We start from the raw sequence: 12,308 nt of genomic DNA on the forward strand, positions 1-12,308 counted from the left end.
TCCATTATTCTCCTGTTGCAACAACTGGCTAGCACTGGACAATGTTGCATTTTACTTTATAAGCTGATTAATGTGTTGTGTTTCCAAGCAGAGATAAAAGAGAAAGTACAAAATACATTTCTTGGCATCTGCTGATGGCTTTCCAGAGAGCCATAATCACACCGAAGGCTACCTTATTAAAGTTCAAAGCCCATGCTGTTTTCTACTCCCAGACGTCTAAGGAAAATCCTCACTGACTCCCGAACACTATGCTCTACTGGTTCTGCCCTTCAGATAATGGTCAGTTTCAGACATCATGGGATATAACTGGATTTTTTTCCTCATTCTATTACTAGCAGCTGGTTTGTTAAAAAAAATGAACAAATAGATTAAAATGTGCTCTGGAATCCAAAGATTGTTTAACCTTAAAGTTAAATCCCCCACTTCCTTAAAAAGCTTGCTGCACTCTTACCTCTCTTCCAAATGGGAATGTTCCTGCTCCCACCCCTCCTAACCTATACACCATACCTTCCACTGTACACTCTATCCTCCACTTCCTCCTTCCCCCATCTTGTATTCCTTCTCTTACTCTCCCCCTCACTCTAACTCACCCTCCCCTTTCTCACTATCTCCCAACTCTTTTATCTCCCACGACTTGAACTATCTACATAAGTATTATTGTTTTCTTAAACTAAATTGTTGTATTACTCCAATGTTTTTTTTTACAGTCATTATACCCTGTAAACTTCATAAGCAATTGTACATTGTATTCTTTTTTAACCTTATTTTTGTAATTATGTCTGTAGCTTTGTATATGCATTCTCATGGAGCTTTTCTCCCCGGGCCTCCACTGAAAAGGGGCTCATTCTGGCCCAATGTACTCTCCTGGTTAAACTGCAAATAAAAAAATAAAGCAGTGATTGGTAATTAAATCCTTAAAGCAACTCAGCCCCTGGCTTTACATAAAAACTGCCTCATGTCAAACATTACTGAACAAGATCTACTGATTATCTAAGATCTACGATAACACCACTGTGGAACTACACATATAAATGGTTAAGTTGCCATCCAGAAAGGAAGCGACCTTACCATCAGCTTTCTGCTCTTAATATTTTATTAAATGGATAACGACTCTCCACTGACTACCAGAAGAGTGTTTATTTTATTTATTTATTTAAACTTCTTTTACTTAGTAAGTGTACTGGTCCTATGATCGTTTCAGGCACGACCTTGGTGTCTAAGCACAAATTTTTACAAGTTACAACATGGTACATGACGGAATGAAAAGAACATCAATGTCAGTGAACTTCAGTTACTGAGCTATAGAGATGAAACTAAGCACATAACAACTGTTCAACATGAGACATCATAGCATGCAGATTTTATCAGTTTGGGGGAGTTCTATTTCAGAGCTTAAGCAAAATTATACAGACATAACTGAAAAGGAAAAGGTACAGAGAAATATAATGGGCAACACTGAACTGATACCATTTCATAACTGGCATGGCTCAAAGTGGGGAGATGCCCTTGAACATAAGTGGCAGGTAGGGAAGAGAAGTGAATAGGATATATAAAGAAAAAAAAAGATGGCAGTGGAGGCCAATCCTCCAGGACATCATTAGCATCCCCAAATGCACCAGCGATATCAAAGTAGGTCTAGGGGGTGGCTAGAAGACAAGTTGGTAGACCCTGCATGGAGTACTGGGGGCCTGGCCAGTAAAATGATATCCTGGGAGGAAATGAAAAAAAAAGTTGTGAGAAAGACCTAGAACAGATGAAAGGACAACAAAGGCATGTCTGATGTATGAAGCAGTACTGAGGGCTACATTTAATTTTGCTGCAGACATCTTGTTTTTAGCCTTGTGTGCAACAGGGAAGGCATGGTCCAAAGAGGGAGTTGCCCTCAGATGCAATCAATGAGTGGGGGGGGGGGGTTGTAGCTAGGGCATAAACCTCCTCCATGGAAGCACACAAGTCAAGCCCGCAGGATACCCTTTGGATCTGTGACTGGCCTCAGCATTACTACATTAAGTCGGGGGGGGGGGGTAGCAGTATAGCTGGCAGAACCAGGGTTGACATGGGGCACTGGCGACTGGGCCAGTAATGATGAGGTATGAAGAGACCAAGAAAAAAATAATTAAGAGGCAAGAAATCTTTAAGCCACTCACTCATATTAGTCTTATCACCTCTTTAATCAGTGACATCAAATCTAAAACCACTGTTTTATTCCTTTGTCTTCTACATGCCCTCTTTCTTTTAAGCATCTCATAAAAACATTTCTCTCTTCCATACTTTAAAATTAAAGCTGACTTCCACCTGCATTCATACTCTTTGGATATCAATAGAAGTAAAAGTTTTAATCTTACAGCCATACTTTGATAACTCAAAATCAGGGACTCCCAGCCCCCCAGCCCACACCTGTTGGAAGGGTATTCGTATTTCAGGCTACCCTTGTTTTTTGTCCTGCCCAAATAAATAAAGATGTGACCATCAATAAGTTTCCAAAATGTTTTGCTGGGAGAGTAAGAGGAAGACCTTTGTTTGGCATATATTAAAGTGAGCACAAATGATTATTCTGCTTGTACCGTTTGTGCCATACCCAACAAAATTATTTTATTTTGTCAAAAATCCGTAAACTTCTTTAAAAAACCCCACTGTTCTTGGCCCACATCAGGCCCATAATCAGGTACAATGCTCCCTTCTGCATGTACCTACGCAGGCACTTACAACAAAAGGAGCGGTCCCAGAAATTTCTCACTAAAAAAAAAAAAGGACAAGATACATGTCTTATACGGACTGACTAAAGGCCCTATCACTTTACACAGTCTCACAGCATTTATCGAGAGATGACTTATGCTTGACCTATAAGGCATTCTCTAATCCAGCCCTGATGAAAATGTTACATATTCACATAAAAATTATACAAGGGTTATGCTTTCCATGGACATGAACCTTATTTATGACTAACAGAACTTGATGAACAGACAGAAATTGTATCCCGAAGGCTACCTCGTCTATGGAATAAACTTTCCATCTTTATAAAACAAAACCCTTCCCTCACTCTCTTCACAAAGAATTTGGATAAATGGATGGTGAATAGTAAATTCACTTTCAGGGTACTGCTCATGTCCCTTACGGACAGTATGTAAAATAACTCTGGGCTCCAACACCCAAAGACTCACTACCCTGATACTACCTCATCCCATTATCTGGGGAATTAAGATACAATATTGTCATATCCTGGGTGTTACTGGCTAGGCTTGTAAAATCTCTTGCACAATTAGTCTAGTAACTACCTACAAACCTATGAAGACATGGTTAAACATTACTGTGAAATTATTCAAAAACATTTTTTAGCTTTAACTTGTATATCTACAGGCAACACATCAGGGTGAGGTGATTTACCTTTTTTCCAATTCAGCCAACAGCTGCTATACTTCGTCTAATATAAACTCATTCATTAAAGAGTCCTGTTTGGAATGACTGTTATTCAAAGCTAGTCAATTAAAAATACTAACTAATCTTTCATTCTTCATAGCTCGTATGACATCTACGGCATCTAACTGCTCATAGTCTAACAAAATGGTTTAATATAGCAAGCAGCCTAAAGTACAGTTGTGTACACTTACCATAAATGTAGATGTTCGAGTGTACTCACTGTTGCAGTCATTACATTTGTGGTATCTGCCTGCAGGCAGCCCTCAGCCAGCCTGAATTTCAAAGTCTTGGGTCCTGCGTCGGCTGCTGTCTCTTCTTTCATGACGTCAGGTCGTCAGGGGTATAAAGCATTCAGCCGACGCCATTACATCAGTTTTTCTTGCCCCAGATGTCAGGTGGCCCAATAATGGGAAGCAATTATACATAAGGTTACACCTCCAACAAAAAGCAAATACACCAGAAAGCTGAAATACACTAATCAAGAAGCAAGGTATAGCCAAGAGAAGTCGGGGAGATGGAGGGAGGGTAACCAGGACTGCAGCAGTGAATACACTCGAACATCTACTTTGATGATAAGTATACACAACTGTACTATGTTCTTCATGTTTCACTGTTGCAGTCATTACATTTGGGTAGATTCCCAAAGCTAAGGAAGGGAGGAGGAGGTTAAAGAGCATTAGGACCAGCTATTAAGCCCTGCAAGACAGCAGTAGCAAAACCAGCTCTGGATTTAGAAAAAATAGGCAAGTGGTAATGCTTGGTGAAGGTATGTACAGAGCTCCAGGTAGCAGCTTCTAGGAAGTCCCTGGTAGGGACACCTCTGAGAAAGGCTGTAGAGGTAGATGCAGCCCTGGTGGAATGTGATCTTATCCCCTGTGGTGTAGGTTTTCCATGGTGCTTATAGCAGAAATGAATGCTAAGGCCTATCCACTTAGAAATGGTTTGCTTTGAAATTACCTTCCCCTCTGCCCCTGCAGCAAAGGCAACTAGCAGCTGTTCAGTTTTTCTGAGAGGCTTATAACTGTCCAAATAAAATCTAAGTTGCCTGTGTACGTCCAAAGAGTGCAGTATTCGTTCTCCTTTGTTCTGTGGATTAGAAAAGAAGGTTGGCAAATGAATGGACTGATTAAGGGCCACACTGGATACCACCTTGGGCATAAAGGAAGGATTGGTCCTGAGGGACACCCTGTCAGTATGGAAGATAATGAAGGGCTCCACTGCCATGAGGGCCTGTAATTCAGACACTCTTATTGCTGAGGTGATGGCTAGAAGGAAGGCAGTTTTCCAAGAAAGGAATTTCAACTCTGCAGTCACAGCTGGCTCAAAAGGAGGTAGAGTGAGCTTTTCCAATATAAAGTTAAGGTCCCAGGCTGGAGTAGGGTCGCTCCTGGGTGGTCTTAAATTTTTGGCCCCTCTGAGGAATTGTTTCAGCAGGGGGTGAGAGAAGAGGGGTGGCTCAGTATTATAATGTGCTGAAATTGCTGAGGCATGAATTTTATATGATGAGAAGGAAAGGCCCTTGTGGAGCATCTCTGTTAAGTATTGAAGAATATGCGGTAAGCTGGGCACTGTTGTGCCCATCCCTTGAGTCTGGCTCCAGGAACAGTATCTTTTCCACTTTTCAGCATAGGACTTTCTAGTACTAGGCCTCCTTGCCTCCAGAATGACATCTAGCACTTGCTTACTGAGGGGTGCTATTGGAGAGCTCAGGGAATTAGCCAGTCTGCAAGGTTCAGGGTTTGAAGCTGGGGGTGCAGAGTCCGGCCCTCCTGCTGGGACAGCAGGGAAGGGGTTTGAAGCAGGTGCCATGGTTCCAGAAGTGACATACTGCACAAGAGGGGGTACCAGTGCTGGCGTGGCCAGTCTGGTGCAATCAGTATTGTCCTTGGTTTGTTTTGTTTGATCTTTAGCAGAACTTTCGAGAGGAGAGGCAGAGGGGGAAAGGCATAAACTGAGAGGCTTTCCCAGGTGAAGGACAGGGCATCCACTTTCCAAGCTTGAGTGTGGGAAGTCCTTGTGCAGAATTTGTCCAATTGGTAGTTCTGAGGGGAGGCAAACAGGTCTATCTCTGGGTTCCCCCATTTGTTTCTCATAATGTTGAATATCTTTGGTTTCAGTTTCTTGTGGGTCCATGAGATTTCTGCTTAGGTCATCTGCCAGTGAATTTAGCTTGCCCGGCAGGAATTGAGCTTGTAGGTGCACTTGGTAGCTGAAGGCTGTGTTCCCACAGAGCCATGGCTAGTCTGCAGAGAGGATACGAGTGGGTTCGCCCCTGCTTGTTTATGTACCACATAACAGTGGTGTTGTCTGTCTTTACCAATAATTATCCTGGAAGAATGTGGCCCTTGAAGGCTGTCAGGGAATTCTGTACAGCTAACATTTCTTTTTGATTGATATGCAGGTGCATCTGACTTAGGTTCCATTTGCCCTGAATGCACTGCTGTGCCAAGTGAGCCCCCCATGCATAGTTGGATGCGTCTGTTGTTAGGGTTTGGGCGGCAGGGGGTAGAGTGAATGGCAGTCCCTTGTTATGGTAGCAGGCCTCTGCCCACCAAAGGAACTCTGTCTTTATACAAGGAATGATAGGAATCATTGATTCCAGGTCCTGAGAATATTGGCAGTTTCCTCATATGCAGTCTTGCATATGGAATTAGTAGAATGCAAGAGGCCATGAACCCCAGGGCTTGCAGGATTTTCCTTGCAAATAGCTGGGTCTTTGTGGCCAGTAATTTGAAGTAGGCTGTCAAACGCATTTCTCTGGTGTGAGGTAAGCCATCTGGGAAGTTGTGTTCAAGCTTGCACCCAGGAATACAATTTGTTGGCAGGACACTTTTAATTTATGGTGAACCCCAGTGAGGTTAGAAGTTTCTTTACAAATGCCAGATGATTTAGTAGCATGTCCTGGCTTTCTGCCTGAATTAGACAATCGTCCAGGTATGGGTATATTTGAATATTTATTTGCCTGCAAAATGCAATGACTGGAGCTAGGCACTTTGTGAATACCCTGGGCGCAGTAGATAAGCCAAAGGGAAGTGCAGAGAACTGATAGTGCATGCAGCCTGCTCTGAAGTGTAGGTATTTCCTGCAAGATTCCCTTATTGGAATGTGCAGGTAAGCTTCCTTTGTCTAAGGTTGCCAACCAGGCATCTTTGCCTAGCATAGGAAGCAGGTGATGAAGTGTTAGCATTTTGAATTTTGGGATTACCAAAAAGGTGTTTAGAATAGAGAGGTTCAGGATAGGACGCCAGGAGCTGTCTTTTCTGGGTACCAGGAAAAGTCTTGAGTAAAAACCTTGTCCCCTTTCTTCTGCTGGGACAGGTTGACTAGCCCTGATACTTAGAAGAGAGAGAACCTGCTATTGAGCCTCTGCCCACTGATTTGGGGGGTAGGTCTGGCCAACCGTTTGGGGTTGGTAAGGTGTGGAAGTGGAATCTGTATCCTTTGGAAACTATATTTAAAACCCATTTGTCCTGGGTAATGAGTTCCCATTTTTTTGCATGCAGGGCGATCTTTCCCCCTAAGGGAGCACGCAGTTGAGCAGGGCTTAGAAGGTTTAAGGTTAAGTCATTGTGACAGTTTTTCATAGGGGGGTGTCTTACTACTTCCAGCTTTGGAAGTGGAAGCCCCCCACTGCTTAGGCCTGTGAGTACCTCGAGACTGTAGCCTAGGTGGTCTGCTGTTCCTGGGTTTGGACTGAGAAGGCCTGAAAGAGACCGGAAAGGACCAATTCTTAGAAGGTCAATGCCTACTGAATCTGGGAGGCTGTACTTGCAGGAAATCTTTAACAGTCTGCATAGATTTTAGCTTTTCCTCCATCTTTTTAAGGACTTTTTCTGTTTTGTTGCCAAACAGGCGGTTTTGGTTTAAGGGAACATCCAGTAATTTAGCTTTAACGTGATCTGGCAAATTTTGCTCCTTAAGCCAAGCATGCCTTCTAAGAACAGATCCAGTGACAGCAGCCCTGCAAGATGCTTCTAGAGTCAAAACCACATTGCAAAGTATGTTTACAAACTTGTTCAGCAGAATGCATTAAATCCTGTAATTCTTTACTTTCAGCACAGTCAGGAATCAACATAATTTTATGTTTATGTAGTCCCATAATATGCTGCTGATACTTTAACATATGAAACTGGCAGTTTACGGCCCTAATGGCCAAAGTAACAGAAGTGTATACCTTCTTACCCCATCTGTCCAAGGCCCTGGAATTTCTATCAGAGGGGGTAGGGTTTTTGGCAGTAGTAGCCTTAATGCCTTTTGGTCCCTGGGAAATGGTCTCTGGGTCCGCAGTAGGATTCTTGAAGAGGAACTTGTGAGAGTCAGGTACTCTGTAATACCGGTCAGGTTTCCTGGGAGCCGGAGGTAAAGTGTCTGGGGCCAGGCTAGATTCCAAGAAGGCATCATCTACAACGTCCAGGACAGGAGGGATAGCTAAAGGCCTGTGTTGAAGAAAGAGTAAGAATTCCCTAAACCTCTTTTTGGAGTCAGAGTAATCCTGGCTTTCCCAGTGGAAATGCTCCCTAAGAGTGTGCAAGGTTTTACCAAAAGAAAAATCTGCTGGAGGGGAAGCAGAGGGAATGGAGTCCTTTGCATCAGAATCCTCATAGGTAGATAAGGGCAAATCCTGGTAATCAGAAGAAACAGAAATTTCAGAATCCTGATCAGAAGAATCAGAAGGAAAATCAGTTCTAGGTCTCTTAGAGGGAGAAGGCTGGCTTCCCCTAATTAAAGTAATAAGGTCTTCAGCCATTCTTATCATTTATTTTTTAGGCATATGGGCCTGACCATGCAGTTTGGACATCGGTTTTCTAGGCGTGGGTCGAGTTTTATGCCTTGAAGAAGAAGATGGCGTCGGTTTGAAATGCAAGTCAGTAGGCCTGAATACACCCTCAGAAGCCAGTGCCTGCACAGCGGCTCCGGACCCATCCAAGATAGAGACATCCACAGGTTCCATGGTCGAAGAAGCATCTCGCGGCATACCGGACTCTGAATGGGTCTCAGTAGAGGCCTGCGAATCTGAAGTAGCGGGTATCAGGGGCTGCAAAAGCGCCTCCCTGAGTACTGGCGAACTGGCAACTAGCTTAACAGAAGCGTCGTCGGCAGCTTTGGACCTATGTGGTCTGTCTCTGTCTTTATCTTTACGTTTTTTTCGGAATGTCGGTAGTCGGGTGGCTTACCGAAGCCATTTCTGGATAATTAAACCGAGTACTGAAATAGTTTGATGCAAAAATGAACCGACGACGAACAGTTCGAAGATTGAATAAGGCACAAAACTGACAGCGCGGGACGTCGTGGTCTGGGCCTAAGCAAGGAATGCAGTACGAATTAAAATCTTTATGAGGTATTTGCTTTCCACAGGTAATACAATTGTTAACTTTTACTGACATCAGTTTAGAGCAAGAAAAAGGATCCCCAACAGGGTACTTGGCTTTTCTGAAGACTTTGGTTCTGAAACTCGAAAACAAAAATTTCAGGAGTCGGCCAATCGGCACTTGTGAACTGCTTCTGTTTCGGGCACCGTGCAGCAAGAAAGACTGATGTAATGGTGTCGGCTGCATGCTTTATACCCCTGACAACCTGACGTCATGGAAGAAGAGACGGCATCCGACGCAGGACCCAAGACTTTGATATTCAGGCCAGCTGAGGGCTACCTGCTGGCAGATAACCCAAATATGTAATGACTGCAACAGTGAAACAAGAAGAACATCAAGTGGCCCTTTATTTTATTAATTGACCTAATTAATTCTTATTGTCTCAAACTTAAAACCAGATATTTATGTTTACTAGGAGTAATTTCAAAGTCCCAAAGCACGGGTAAAGCGACCACAAACTTAACAAAAAACATAAAAATACTGGAAGAACGCCAACGCATACTGGTCAAATTGTAAAATCCTTTAAATATGACAGATAAGCGATTTTGCATTACTATTTGTAAGACTTCATCAGATAAAACCAACTTTCAAATGTCCTGCTCAAATATATTAAAAGTTGTCAAGTGATGCCCAATCACCTAAATACAATTCAGCATTTAAAGCCAGAGTATCCAACCCACTCAGTACATCATATACACATCAAACCATCAGCTTATTTAAAAGTATAAAACACATAATTACCCTAATGGTCCCTTTACATTAAGCTTATTTACAAATAAAATATATAAATCACTAGAAACAATAATACAAAAATAGTAAAACAGGTATAAAAATACTGCATCTTGATTACCTAGAAAGTGCTTGAAGTTTTAATAAACAAGAAGATGAAGTTTGTTCATTCAACCCTGGCCAGTTGCAAACGTTCAAAAATAATTGCCAGTATAACTCCCTTTTTTCTAATAATAATGACCATGGACCCCCTCGATCATTTTCATTGACTTTTTCCAGTACTGTAAATTTATTCTTCGAGAGAACACATATGAAGTAGCGACCAGAAATCAGCTTCACACCACTTATAATAAAATTAGGTCGCAAATAAATGACATGTTTATTGAAAAATGCATTAACATTGATGAACTTAACTACTTAAATATGGTATCCCCAAAGGTATCCACTATATATGGGGTACTGAAGATACATAAGGACATTAACCCTATAGTACATGGGCAGGGTTTATTACTAGTGCATGTGCTCAGTTCCTGGATATCCAATTTAAAAACCTTTTAAAGGATGAAGGGCACGTTTATAAAGATTCATGGACCTTTCTAGATGGTGTTTATTACTGTTGGTGTTAAAGATTTATACACTGTCATACCCCATGATACAAGGGTTCAGAGATTTACGGATTACCTGTTTAGGAAGGGTACTGAACAAAATCGTATTAATTTGTATGAGGAACTGCTAGAATTAATACTTAAAAACAATTACATCATTTTTGAAGGACGGTATCATCTTCAAAAGAAGGGGATAGCAATGGGATCCCATTGTGGGTCCATATTCACTAATATCATAATGATACAATGGGAAAGAATAGTTGTGTAAAATTTTACCATAACCATAGATGTCCTTTCTCTTCCATGTTTCAGTATTCTTTCTGTGGGATCCTCTGCCTCAGGCGACCTTTATGTCAGCTCCTATACAAAAGCTTTTCAGCCTAGTTGCTGTTGGTGCATGGGACATCACACGTAGGGCCATAAACCAGGGACTTCAAATGTGATATCTGCATGCACAGACATCAGAACTAACTGCCCAGTTGAACAGTAGCCTAAGAGATACCAAAAGATGTCCTTCAGACTGGTGGAATGTCATAGACTGTCCAAAAGTGACCATAGTGCTGGTAGGGCTCTGTGAAGGCCCCTACATCTGTAGATATGAAAATGGGGGGTCAGGAGGGAGGGAAGGAATACTGCAACATGGAAGAGAAGGACATCTACGGTTATGGTAAGATTTTATACAACTATTCTATGTCCTTCTATTCTCATGTTGAAGTATTCTTACTATGGGAGAGTACCACAGCTCAGGAAGGAGGAAGGGTGGAGGTAAAGGTAGCAGATTCTAGAAATCCTTGCAGGATTTCTTTTGCGAAACCTGCTCTGGAGATATGGTTCAGTACGTAATGTTTGGTGAAGGTATGTACAGTGGACCAGGTGGCTGCTTCAAGGATGGTAGTTGTGTCTAGGCCTTTGAAGAAGGCTTTGGAGGAATCTACTGCTCTAGTAGAATGAGCCCTGATCCCCACTGATTCAGGTCTTTTCCATGGTATGAGTTAGCAGAAACAGATGGTTTTCCTGCTCCAACAAGACAGCTTTGCCCAGGGATCTGGGGTGGAAGGAAATGAAGAGTTGATTTAATTTTCTGATGGACTTGGTTTTGTCCAGATAAAATCTTAATTGCCTGTGAACATCCAGGCAGTGTAGTATTCTCTCACTGTCATTCTGGGAAGAGGAGAAGTTGGTTGGTAAGTGAATGGACTGATTTAGTGACAGTTCGTTGACCACTTTGGGCATGAAGGGGGGATTGGTATACATGGTCACCCTGTCTTTATGGAAGACAGTATAAGGAGGGCATGCCATGAGTGCCTGTAACTCTGATACCCATCTTGCTAAAGTGAGAGCTATCAGCAAAATTGTTTTCCATGTGCACATCTGCAGGGATGCAGAAGTGGCTGGTTCAAATGGAGTCAGCTTAAGTTTCTCAAGGACATAATTTAGGTCCCAGGGTGGTGGGGTAGGCTTTCTGGGTGGTCTTATGTGCAAGAACAATTTAACATCCAACTTGGAGAGTAAGGGAGGTTCCAGGGGCAGGAAGGCAGAGATAGCAGAGAGGTGCACTTTCACTAAAGAGTATGACAGATCTGCTTTAATCTGCTCACACACATAAGCTAAGACTAAAGGGACATCTGCTAGAAGGGGGTCTTTATGTCTTTGGCAACACCATTTGGAGAATCTGTCCCATTTAGAAATGTAGGATCTCCTTGTGTTACGTTTCCTGGCCTCCTGCAGGATAGAAAGCACGTCCTCTGTGTATCAGTGTCTGAAGGGTACTAGACGTTTATCATCCAGAGAGTTAGGTTCAGCATCTCTAGGTGTTCATAGGTTGGTACTAGGCTATCGGCCCTAGGGCCTATACAAGCCTAGCCATAACAATTCCCTGGCTATTTCTTCCCACAGTATTCACTTCCCAGGACCCATATCTAGCAGGGCGACTGACGTGATCCCTGGGGTGAATTTCCTATCTCCCATCCAGTCATCAAGGTTCCTTTTGAAGAGGGCCAAAGAGGAGCTCTGCTTGACATGTATGAGCAGTCTATTCCAGAGTCTGGGGAGTCTCTGGGTCAGGAACTTATCCATCCAGCATGTTTGCTGGTGTGGCTGGATGACAGCTCCCTTCTGTTGTGTGAGTAGGTCCACCTTGTGAGGTAACCTGTGGTGACTGCCCTTGGTGAGGGATTATAGAAGGGGG

At 42.7% G+C, this 12,308-nt stretch overlaps 1 protein-coding gene across 1 annotated transcript in view; it reads right to left on the minus strand.

Moving 5' to 3' along the window:
- The window catches only part of PTPN21 (protein tyrosine phosphatase non-receptor type 21), a 1,442,744-nt gene that overhangs the window by 835,902 nt on the left and 594,534 nt on the right, over positions 1 to 12,308 (minus strand). The gene's annotated exons all lie outside the window — the stretch shown is intronic.

The sequence above is a fragment of the Protopterus annectens genome, chromosome 6.part0, assembly GCF_019279795.1.
Source record: "Protopterus annectens isolate FY-2018-M chromosome 6.part0, PAN1.0, whole genome shotgun sequence".
In the NCBI taxonomy this organism is placed as follows: Eukaryota; Metazoa; Chordata; order Ceratodontiformes; family Protopteridae; genus Protopterus; species Protopterus annectens.